The sequence below is a fragment of the Triturus cristatus genome, chromosome 2_2 (genome assembly GCF_964204655.1).
Source record: "Triturus cristatus chromosome 2_2, aTriCri1.1, whole genome shotgun sequence".
Taxonomy (NCBI): Eukaryota; Metazoa; Chordata; class Amphibia; order Caudata; family Salamandridae; genus Triturus; species Triturus cristatus.
Window position 1 is genome coordinate 1,201,499,532 of NC_140582.1, and position 12,608 is coordinate 1,201,512,139.

The following is a 12,608-nucleotide window of genomic DNA, read 5'->3' on the forward strand; positions in this document are numbered from 1 at the left end:
TTTACAACTTTTATGTGTGCTGCATTAGCACTCATAGAACTTGCAAAATGTCATTGTTGAAATGAATGTCTATGTGCAGGAAGGGACACCTTCCTGTACATAAACAATCACCAGAGGTGATTTCCTCTTTCTATGTGTGCTGCAGAATGAAGCGCGCATAGAAAGAGGAAAAAAACGAGGAGATCCTTGTTGCGCCTCCCTACGCCTCCCCTGGAGAGGCGTAGCATTCAGGTGCATTTCCAGATTTACGATTCTTGTAAACCTGGAAATGTGTCTGGTTCCATGGGTGTTGCGTGGTAACACCCACAACAACACCCAGGGAACGCCTTTCACGCAAAGTGCTGCGTGTAAAGGGGCCTTATTTACAAGTACAGAAAAAGTCAGCCAGGGTGGCTTTTCCTGCCCTTGTAAATATGGGGCAGCAAAATGCACTGCTGTTGCATCAGGTGGCGCAAGGGGCTTGTAAATCTGCCCCAGGGTTTCTTTCCAGCACAAAACAAGTTTTGCACTGGAAGATAAATTAGGAAAAACACACTTTGTGCTGGTTAGCGTCATTTTTGTGACACAAACCTGGAGCAAAATGTTAGTAAATTTGCCCCAGACCAGACAAATATATTCCACATATTTTACTGTGCATGAAAATCAAAATAATTCTATATTCCTATAAGTATGAAAAACCAGGGGCATATTATCAAGAAACGGAGTTAAAATTATCGCTGCTTTAGCGGCAGAAAACTGCCGCTGAAGCGGCAATAATGGGCTTGATAATATGCCCTTGAGAGTTTCAATAGAAGCCCATGTTTTGGTGTCAACATGGGCTTCTATTAGAATTCTCAAGGGCATATTATCAAGCCCATTATCGCCGCTTCAGTGGCAGTTTTCTGCCGCTAAAGTGGTGATAATTTTAACTCCGTGCTTGATAATATGCCCCAAGTACTGTGAGAAATATGTGTAGCTATTGCTCAGAGGATTGCGGGAAAGACAGATGTTGCGTTCACTTCCTATTTATACTGCCATCTTCGCCCTTCCCCACTCATTACTAGAATAGCCAAGAGTGAAGTACCACAGGTCATCACTTTATGTCCCTGTAGAGTCAGCAGCAATGGGGTGCAGTAGCGCAGGTCGCTACTAGATGTCCCTGTGGAGTAAGCAGGACAAGAAGCAGTACCGCAGGTCGCTACTAAATGTCCCGGTGGAGTCAGCAGCACAAAGTGCAGTATCACAGGTCCTTACGAGATTCATAGCTGCCAGGGTTTCAGAATGCAATGTGTGACATTTTCATAATTTCAATGTAATTATGAGTGCCATTTCAACAACTATGAGTGTGGTGACAGCGCGCCACTAGGCAAGGTCACCATTGTTTTTAGCCTAATTTGTGCTTTGTGTTTTAAATTGGGTTTTAACAAACTGTAATCTCTGTTCACTTTAGAATTTTAACAACGAAGCTTACTTGTGCATTTTGCTCGATTCTCCCTCCATCCCCGGTCCACTTCAGCGTCAGTTGTTTGCGTGGAGGGATGTGGCTCCGCCCTCCACCCCTCATTTCCACTACCGGGGGCATTACATAAGCAATATGGGTGCCCAGCCGCGCAGCGGCGCGCCAAAGGCAAGCCCGTCTGTGCCAGTTTGTCGCCATACACCAGACATGCTGCCAATAATGATAATATGGGGTACACTTACACCCGAAATGAGTTGCTTGCAATCAGGATGCAGGTGGGCAGGTGCAAACAATCTGGTCTGGCGGGGGTAGAGGTTCCCTTCGGCTGCAAATGCTGTGGCTTCTTGTCTGGCACACCCGCAACGCTTAGCAGCCACCAGCCCCCCCTTCGGAGAAATTACACGGCCATTTTCCACCTAAATTGCCGCTCCCTAGCCAAACACTTTGCCGATGTTCATGATCTCCTGGAAGCTGAGTCCCCCGACGTCCTCTTCCTCACAGAGACCTGGCTTTCGGAGGACATGGTCGCGGAGCAAGTGCTCGCACTCCCGTAAGGCTGTAAGATACATACCTTCAACAGGGAAACGAGAGGCGGTGGTATTGCGGTCATTCTTAAAACAGGCTACCTTTGCACCTTTAGAAAGCAAACCGTTGCCAGTTGCGAATGTGCCCACTTTAAAATCACCCTTAATCCCAACTACACTATGACAGGTTTACTGATCTACCGACCTCCGGGTCCCTCAAAGTCTTCAGGGAAGCTCTTAGCGAGACTGTCAGTGCCCTGGTGGTCAATGACTCTAATTTTACAGTAACAGTTGATCTTAATCTGCATCTGGATAACCACTCTGACTCCAAAGGGACGTTTTTTTGGGCCGATCGTGCAGCATCTCAGCTCGATCAACAGGTCTCAGGACCAACGCATTCAGCTGGCCACATGTTGGACCCAGTTTTTACAAATATACCTTCCCTTACAGTCCAACCCCCTATACCGATGGGTTGATCGGATCATTATCCATTCAGGGCATCAGGCCTACGCGTAATTTAGATAAAACATTTTCCCTCAAACGCCCCTGGCATAAACTGAATTCCATACCCACCTCTCCGCCACCTCCCCAGCTTTACCGGCTGACCCTAACAAGGCTAACTCGGTCTTCTCTAACTGGATTAGCCAGCCTCTTGATAGCCTGATTCCAGCTAAGTTGTCCATGAATCGTCAATCAAAATCCCATCCATAGTACAACACTAAATTAGCTGCTTTGCGTAAAATCTGTAAAAAGCTGGAGAGAATCTGGAGAAGGGACTATGACCTGACATCTAAGGATCACTACCGGGTAGCCGTAAGGAGATACCACAGGGCCATCCAAGTTGAGTGTGCAGCATATTATGCTTAGCAAATCAGCAAGAGTACTAACCCAGCGAAGAGTATCTTCTCCACAGTCTCAGGCCTTAAAACTCAGAAAGACGCCGTAGGTCCATTGATCACCTCTGATCAACAGTGTGAAGAGCTTGCTTCCTTCTTTGTCAGGAAGGTAGAAGACATTTATAAATACTTCCCTATGGTCCAACTCGGCCCTCCTGAGGCATCTTGCAATCACACCAATGTCACACTAGAGGCTTTTTCCCCTATTCCCCCGGATCTATTACTCACCCTTTGTTCTAAAATCAAGTCAGGCTCTCCAGTCGATCCACTGAAGCCCGGCCAATTTTGGAAAATTCTACCCACTATCTTACGTCCTTTAGAACAGGTAATCAATGGGTCCCTCAGTACAGTGGTCGTGCCTACGGCGTGGAAACAGGCCAGGGTGATACCGCTGCTCAAAAAAGCCAGAAAACTTTCAGCCAATCTCCCTGATAACTTGGGCCGCAAAGATCACGGAGGCCTATGTTAACTCCCTCCTCACGGAACACCTAAACTCCAACAACAGGCTCGACCCTTCCCAAAATGTTTTTTGCCCTGCTCACAGCACAGAGGGGCATATCAGCAACAACCGGCAATAATTATCGCTAGGCGCACTTAGCGCTAGGATAATTATCGCCGGCTAACATGGATTTTAATCGCTGAGATAGCGTGCTATTAGCAACGCTTATCTCAAAAGCAAAAAAAATCCTAATGCTAACTGCCTAACGTGAGATTATCGCTGGAAACTCAGTGATAATCTCACGAAATGTGGTGTTAGCTTGTTGATAGGGACTCACAAACTTAGCCATGATATCCACCTTCCATAGGATATCATGGCTACGTCAGTCCTGAAGCAGGCGTAAGGAAAGTCGCGATAACAGGGGTTATCGCTACTTTTCCTGCCGCTATGCTTCATAGCGAGGGGCTTGATGATAGGAGAAATGTCGCTTAGCGAAATTTCTCCTGTCATCTCAGGTCAGGAACACCCACTTTGCATTTCATTAGAGATGCAAAGCTGGGTGTTAAGATTCCCGGCGCTAAAGCAAGGTTTCACGCGTTAACACCTTGTAAAAACGGCCTTGTAAATATGCCCCAGAGTCAGCGCTCTTGGCTGTGACAGAACATCTCTGGACAGCTTTAGACGCTGGGTAGACGTCAGCACTGATCCTTCTGGATCTCAGTGCCGCGTTTGACACTGTGTCCCACGCCACCCTGTTGAGGCACCTAGAGGAGGCTGGAATCATTGGCTCAGCCTTGAAGTGGCTGGCCTCATTCCTCACGGATAGGATGTTTCAGGTGATAGCTCCCCCCTTTACCTCGGGCATCCTTCCCATCAGGCATGGGGTACACAGAACTCTTCCCTGAGCCCTCTGCTTTTCAATCTTTACGTACCACCTCTGGCTGTAGTAGCCAAGAGCAGAGGGCTGACCATGGTCTCCTACGCCGACGACACACAGTTGGTCGTGGCTCTCTCGAGCGGCTTCAAGCAAGACCCTTTTAGATTTCAAGGTAATCTTGCGGCAGTCGCCGAGTGGAGGACCGCCAACTGTCTCTAACGGAATGCCAACAAGTCGGAGGTGTTGTTGGTGGGAAAGGACCATGGCCTATGGAATGAGCTCTGGTGGCCCAAGAGCCTAGGCACTGACCCCGCCCCCAAGCAGGCAGTGAAGAACTTAAGGGTCTGGATGGATGCTCCGCTTAATTTCCAGACTCAAACTAAAAAGGTGGTGGGAACCTGCTTTGGATTGCTGCGAGGACTCAAACCCATCCTGGGCTTCTTTGATGCCCCTACCAGGCAGATCATCATCTAGGCCCTGATTATGTCAAGACTTGACTACGCCAGCTCACTGTATCTGGGAACGAACAAGACAGAAATACAGTGGCTACAGAGAGTTCAGAATGCGGCCGCAAGATCTCTCCTCGGTCTGCGTAGAGCCTGCTCAGTTACAAGCGCCAGTCGCCGTCTCCACTGGCTGCCTGTGGCTTGGCGAATTGAGTTTAAGGCTCTCTGTATAGCCTTTAAAGTCCTGAAACTCGCATCCTGGAATATCTTGACCAACTTGCTTCTACCCTATGATCCGTCCCGCCAGCTCCGCTTCATGGGACAAAACCTGGGGGTGGACCCCCGAGTCAGGAGGGTCTGTGCCGGAGGTCGTTCTTTTCAGAACAGAGCAGCCATCCTCTGGAATTCGTTGTCGGCCCACATTCGGGGTCTTAATAATTACCTTGAATTCAGGAAACCCATAAAAACCTTTCTCTTCCCCACTCCGTAGGGCTCCCTGGGCTCTCTCCGATCTTGGTCACCTCATTGCTGTTCAGCGCTGGGATGTCTCTTTGCTGGGCAGCTGTTGCGCTTTATAAAAACCACTAACATAACATAACATAACTTACTTTCTCACGGGCAAAATCAGACAATGAAGATGATTGCGATTTGCCACTCTTTAACAGTGACCCTCAAGTATCCATAACCACTCTCTCACATGCTTTTGTTTTGTTTTTTAGAGCTACTCATACCAGTGTAGTGTGTCAGAGCACTGAACATCACACAGGGACAATGAATCATACATGTGTAAAGCAGTGTATAGGAAATGTTACCTAAGAAGTGTAGGAAAGGAATCATAGGTCATTCATGCTGGGTATAGTTTAAGAGTGCTTGATCTGAAGAAGCACAAACTCATCTCCTTATTTATGAGGCCTTTCGTCACTTTTACGCTGCTGGTGCATCACTTTTTGTGACGCTGAGGCAGCGTAAAAAATGTGCCATGTTGGGCCCTATTTACAAAGTGACGCATCTAGGCAGATGCGTCACTTTGTAAACCCCTGCGTCACATAATACCTGCATCAGGTATAATGTATGAAGGGTGGGCTTACCCCAAAAAAAGCCTGGTAGAAGTGGGGCAGTTAAATCTATTAGATTTCACTACCCCACTTCTAAGACACAATTGCATCAATATCTTACGCTTCCCTCACAGCAGGCGTAAGACTGACGCTGGCCCATTAATGCATGGGACTTGCCCCATGCGAAAGAACACATTGCTGAAGTTGCATCTGTTTTTAGACACACCCCAGCAATGCATCACTTTTGCACCTACAGACACGTCAGAAATACTGACATATCTGTAACTCTTTGCAACATGATGTGTCATACAGTAAATATGACGCATCCATGATTTCACAAGGAGGGAGCACTGAGAAAAGGCGCTTTGCTGTTTTCACGTAGCGATGCGTCACTTCCCATAAATAAAATATACCTCCATGGTTGGGGGTTGTCTTTTCTAATAAGAATTGATTTCTACTCAACTGAACCCTTTTTGCAACATTAGGATAATGAAAGACTGGGCCGAAATTAATTGGCCGATTTACAAGCCCCTTGCGCCGCTGGTGCGTCATGTTGTGTGACACACCGGCGGGCAACCTGCTGCATGATATTAACAAGCACAAGTAATGCCATCCTGCATGGCTTTACCTGTGCTTGTAAATATTGCCCCTTTTCACTAAACACTTTGGGGGATATGCATAATAGAAGTGGTGGAGTGAGGCGTTAAACTATTCCACGGCCTCATAAGGCCCGATTTTTCCGCTAGGCAATGGACACAGGAACAGACAGATACACTTTGTTCCCTACAAGCTGACATGATCGCTTCAAAACATTTACAGACACGTGTGAATATCTACAATCTAGTGATCCGTGTAGTTGCGGGTAAACCTGGGTACACATACTTAACATATAATGAAGGCGAAACAGTACCCATAGCATACAAATCACACTTGTACAGAGATACAGATATTCTGACGACCGTAGAGACTGTGGTAGTGAGAGAAAGAGCGCAACCTCAGAGGAAACAAATAATTGTCGTGACTCTAGTACCGGCCTTAGAGGCTGCTACTTGGGCAAGCATCCCAAACGCTAAAGCCTTAATCCGGGATGGATACAATGGGTTAATTCTCTCACTGCATCAGATGTAGAATATAGATACTACCGAAGTCTAAAAACACATGTATTCCTGCAATATGAACAAGAATATCCTCTACCAAATGAAATAATGCCTCTAGATCAGTATGAATACTTAATTTACACTGACCGATCTGCGCAGGCAGCCATGGAAAGTAAACAGCAATTCAGTGCGGCATGTGTGATGGCAAAAGGTCGTATGCAGGACGGCAAGTTCCATCCAAGCTGTACAAAAACACAGTCCCTAGGGGAATGCACGGCTCAGCTATCAGAATTAAAAGCTTTGATACTGGCATTGGTAAATACGGATCGAGAATACCCCACACTAATTGTGTGTGATTCTTTTTACTGTGTCCAGTCATACAATGAATATCTTCACTACTGGGGACAGAATGGGTTGAAAGATTGAAAAGGTGGCACAATTAAGCATAAAATGCTATCGGAACAGGTAGCTAAGTTGAAAAATGAACTACCAAGAACTCACGTGATACACACACTGAGTCATCAACCTGATGGCGTTCACGTTGAAGGGAATTCATTGGCTGATGAAGCTGCAAAGGGGGCAGTATAACTGCTTCGGTAGCTGCAATTACTCGTTCGAGAACGAGAATAGATGGACAGATAATTGTAGTTGTCACTGCTTCACGCACAAACAGCCCAGCAATACCGAAAGATTTTCCACTCAAGTACTCCTACAAGTTAGATATAAACAACATTCCATATGCTCAGATTCCTGGAGTGGGGGATAGAGTAATACCAAACATAGATCGCAGATTAGATTTAATACTAGCTGCACACAAGGGTCTAGGTTCTGCACACACTAAAGTTCCCGCGACAGTTTCTTTACTGAAACAACGCTATTGGTGGCCAGGATTACTAGCACACACAAAGAACTTTGTCTTGAAGTGTGACGTTTGTCAACAGATGAAGGGCTCCACCGTGAAACGTCCTGCGCAGACACCTCTACTAATATCAGACAGACCATTATCTTGCACCTATCTGGACCACTGAGGCCCACTACACTCAGATCGGCCTTACAAATGTATCATGGTCAAAGTGGATTCATGCTCAAGATTCCTATGGGTATGGCCTCAGCGCTTGGCTGACGCTCAAACTGTTATAAAAGATTTGTGAGTCTTTATGGGCTCATACGCAGTTGGCACATTACATTCTGACCCTGGCCCCACGTTTAGCTCTCTGGCTTATAAGGAAGCCATGGAAGGTTTGGGTGTGGCATTGCGGTACTCCTCACCGTACCATCCTGAGGGAAATTCGCTAGTGGAGAGGAAAAACCGGGACTTAAAGCAGTCTTTAAAAGCTAGGGTATTAGGTTCCGGTCACTCACCTATATGGGGTACAGCGTGCCCTCAATTATCTGCCAAGAAGCTCTCTAGGTGGGTCACTTCTTACGAGGTTCTATTTGGGACGAGAATGTGGGTACCTGATCTTGATTGTGAAGGCACAGTGGATTATGAAAAATATTTTGACATCAATAAACGTTTGGCTGTTTTACAGGATCTGAATGTATCCAGGACACGACAAAGTAATGTCCATATAAAGCAGGCCGCCACTGGGGAAGTAAAATCAGTAACAACAAGACCTGTCAGGAATCCTAAAGTCAGGGATCTGGTCAGAGAAAAGATATTGGACAAGAAAGAATTTGGGCCATCATACAGAAAGCCCGTACCAGCTGAAGGAACAAGAACTGGACTCCTGCAGCCTCTTGCCGGGAAAGAAAAGAGATTTGTCTCCATTTATCTGATCAAACCACACTAAGTGGCCGATACTGAATAGTAGGCCTCGTGGACTCCTGTGTAGCCGAAGTCCTCCTCTATACAATAAACAGAAAGACGCATCACGTTTGAGGAGTCAACTTCACAGAATGATGGACTATGACTAGGCTTTCCTGTTTTCAGTTTCTATTTTTGGGAAATTCTGGTGGTGTTTTTTCAGTGTTTTCCAGTGATTTAAATATCTCAAAAAAACAGTGCTTTTCAGTGGTTACTCCTTTTCGCGCCACAAAAACAACTGAAACAGTGTTTTACCGGTTTTTATGGAATGCTTTGCTTTTACTATTGCTTTTGCCATTTTTCTTCAGAAAATGTTTACTGCTCTACATTTCAGAAGCTTAATACATTCGTGAAATACTTTCCATTGTCCTTTGATTCTGCAGCTCAGATTTAACAAGCATTTGCAATGCAATAGGTCCCGCATTTATGCGAGTTTAAGCTATTCGCATTGTAAATGACAAAGCCTTTTATTTATGTTTTAAAAACGAAAACAAAAATACAAGGCATTGTTATTTGCAATGTCAATAGCTCAAACTCGCGTAAATGTGAGACCTATTGCATTACAAATGCTTGTTTTAAATGAAAGCGTGAATTGGTCACTCAGCAAGTTGGAAGTTACAGTCTATGTTCCAGAGTCGCTGCCCCTCTCCTGCTCAGAGCGTGTTGCATTGCATTGTATCATCGATATAGTGCCCTCACACGTGTTGTGTGTGCGAAGCGCTGTTTGGCACTTCATTTGGTGTCTTTCAAAGGAATGGCTGACTGCGCATCTATTGCATTTTCTGCGTTGATTTACAGATAAGACCTCCGTTATGGAATGGAACACTGATGTGCTCTGCTGCGAATTACTGTACTGTTCCCTGGAAGCTGGCAAGCTCCCTGCACCTTCTGAGTACAGCACAATTTGCTACTAAAACATTTACCTATGTGTGCAGAGACTTCCACAATTGGGTGCAGCCTTAGTCATAAAAAAAAGAGGGGAGGCAGGGGTTTGTGAACAGCATTATGTAGTCTGTGAGAAGTAAGTACTATTGTAGTCCTCCTACACGTATTACAAAGTGCAGTTTGAGAATAGGCCTCTCTGTGTTGAGTGCATAACACCAAGGAACTTGTTCCTCTTGGAACTGATATTCAAACAGAAAATAAAAAAAAAAGACAAATTTCAATTTGACCAATAACTGATGTCTACGTAAACGTACCTCGACAAGATCCAGCTAGAAGTTAAAAAAAAATGGCTGAGCTAATGAAAATAGACCGAATTGCATCTGGCTGTTTCATAGACTTTGATACCTTTTCAATGGATCTGAGCGAATCTGAAACGATGCCAGCCCAAAAAACTTGTCAACAACAACTCAAAGACTTTTTTGTTTTTCTTTAAAACAACTTACCTGCTGTCACCGTGGTTATAACTATGGATAATTACCGGGATCCTTTTCTTTCTGTTATGGTCAGGCTCAGTAACTGTTTTCTGCGTACTTATTAATGGAACTTACCTTCCCCAAAGCACTGCAACATCAAAAGTGAACTTACTCCTGAAACCTCATGCTTCATCACATCGCGAACACAGTGACTTGTCTTCAGTGACCATTGCAGCAGTTCCTATACCTGATGGTATAGTATGGGACAAGGTTGATTATGACATTTGTAGCCCGACAGAACTTTTAGAAATACCTCATTAATTTAAAATTTCCTTAAATTATGTTATTACCTCCAGTACATTTTCCGATGATTGGGATTTTGAAACTGTAAATAATATGTTGTCTGATTTAGAACAATCTGCCGCATTTTCTAGCAATGAAATGTTGGAAGACACATCAGATTTTAACACCATGTATTGTTATCAACATTTTGGTCATAACTTCCTACACAAATCTAGTATCCCTAGAAATGTTTTCACATATCACCAATGGGAACATTGCCCAACACCGCCAAAAAGTAGTTCAAAAACGTTTGCACAAACGTCATCCTACGTCCGACAGCGGCAAAGCAAGGTAGCACCCCTGGGGAGACCTTTGGGTATATAAACATCACATCTTGCTGAGACAGAGAGAGGAGATCAGGACTTCCAGCCCGACACACTGACGCGATACGCTGAGGTTCCTGCATGCAAATACTCCAGCTCGCAGTGGTCTAACATCCCTTGCGGGGTTTCCACCTAGAGACCAGAACGGGGTTCCACAGTCTCTCACTTCAGGTAATGGGGTTCAACTTTATCCTAGAGGGATTCTTGGCTTAATACCTACACACATGCTAGGTACACTCAGGTACGTCTAGTTAGGATTGCATCGTAGGAGTACGCATTTTATTGTCATGTATTTTATATACTTGCCTGCATTCATGATTTTAGCAGAATGGTAGAAATCTACCATCCTTTTACTTTACTAGTGCTTCTAGTCATTTATATCTGTTTCTGTCTAATGATTGTTTCAGCATATCTATTTTACACCAGAATAATGACTGTTTATTAATCCTTATTGAAAACGTCCCTACCGTTTATTCTGTGTGACTGAGCGAAAAGTAGAACACTGCTTCCACTGTACTGAGGGATCAAGGTTGTCATGTTCAATAGTTGCCAAGAACTATTCTCTCCTTGGTAAGAGCGGTTTTTAGTGGCACTGAGAGCTAGCTGGTATACAGGCTAACATACCCGCTAGGGGTGTCCAGAATCAGTCTGACACCAATCCTATAGTCTATGTTGTCTAAACGCCCAGAACCTAAATAGATATATAGGAACTACACGACACCCTATGCTTTTAAAATGACACAGCTCGGCACAGCAAAATGGCTTGCGGCGCTTCGCTTTGTTATTTTTGTGAAAATGTGGCCCGGTGTTTTTTGTGCTGCATTGCAGTATAAAATGCAGTAAAATTTGTTTACAAAAAAAATGAGTGGCGATTTCCTTTTTAATGAAATCTGATCAGTGGCATCGGATGCCCTTATTAGTTTGATGATTGTAAATAACATATTGGGCCTTCTTACGGGAAGTCTCTTGACTGATGAGAGTACTGTGAGTTTGTGGTTATTGGTACGTCTTGTCTCTTAGTTTTCTTAAAACAGACCGCATCTGCTGACTCTTAATCTGGTGCTCTTAGAAATCGCTTTGTATTGACTCCATGTCAGTGCACTTTCGGAGAGATTTGTCATTCCACATAAACCTTACAAAATGTATTAGATTGGGCAATTAGCTAGCAGCAAATCCAGAAAAAGTATTTTATACCTTTGAAAGATTGTATAGTTTGTAAAGTACCAAATGAATGTCTAGTGTGAAACACAAAGGAGCTTATTTACAAGCTTATTGTTCCGCCGGTGCGTCACTTTTTTAGGCGCACCAGTGGCGCAGTGTGCCTACCCATATTTACAAGCCCACATATAGTCACCCGGCGTGACTTTTCATGGCCTTGTAAATATGGTCCCCTTTCACGCATTACTCTGCGTGAAAGGGGCATTCCATGGGTGTTGCTGTGAGTGTAAATAATATGCCTAGACAAATGAAAAAGCTTTTCCTACTTTGTATGTGAGCTGCACAGTGAAGCACGCATGCAAAGTCGGAAAAGCACTGAGAAATGACAAAATGTCTCAGTTTAACGCGTGCTTTTCAGCAGTGTTACTTTTTAGCATTAAAGCCTTTCTACTGATGTTTGAGAGAAGGGCTTAGAGTAAAAAAGCATGGGTGGTCACGCGGTAACACCTATGTACCATCCATGTAACAACCCCTTGACGCAAAGTAATGTAAAGCAGGGTTTCGCACTGCTTTGTGCTATTTTTCTTTACAAACCAAAGCAATACCAATTTGCGTTGGTTTGCGAATCCCCAAAAAGGTTCATCTATGGGTTAGTGTAAGAAAAGTAACGTTAGCCCGACGCTAAAGCTTTCGGAGTCTGGGTCCGACTCTTTTCTCTTCAAATACGTGGGCATATATATAAAAATATGTCGGACCAGGGAGCCACGCCAGATTTGGCAATGCGGTGCGCCGACATTTTTAAAACACAGGAATGCGCCGTATTCACAATAATACGGCGCACACCCATG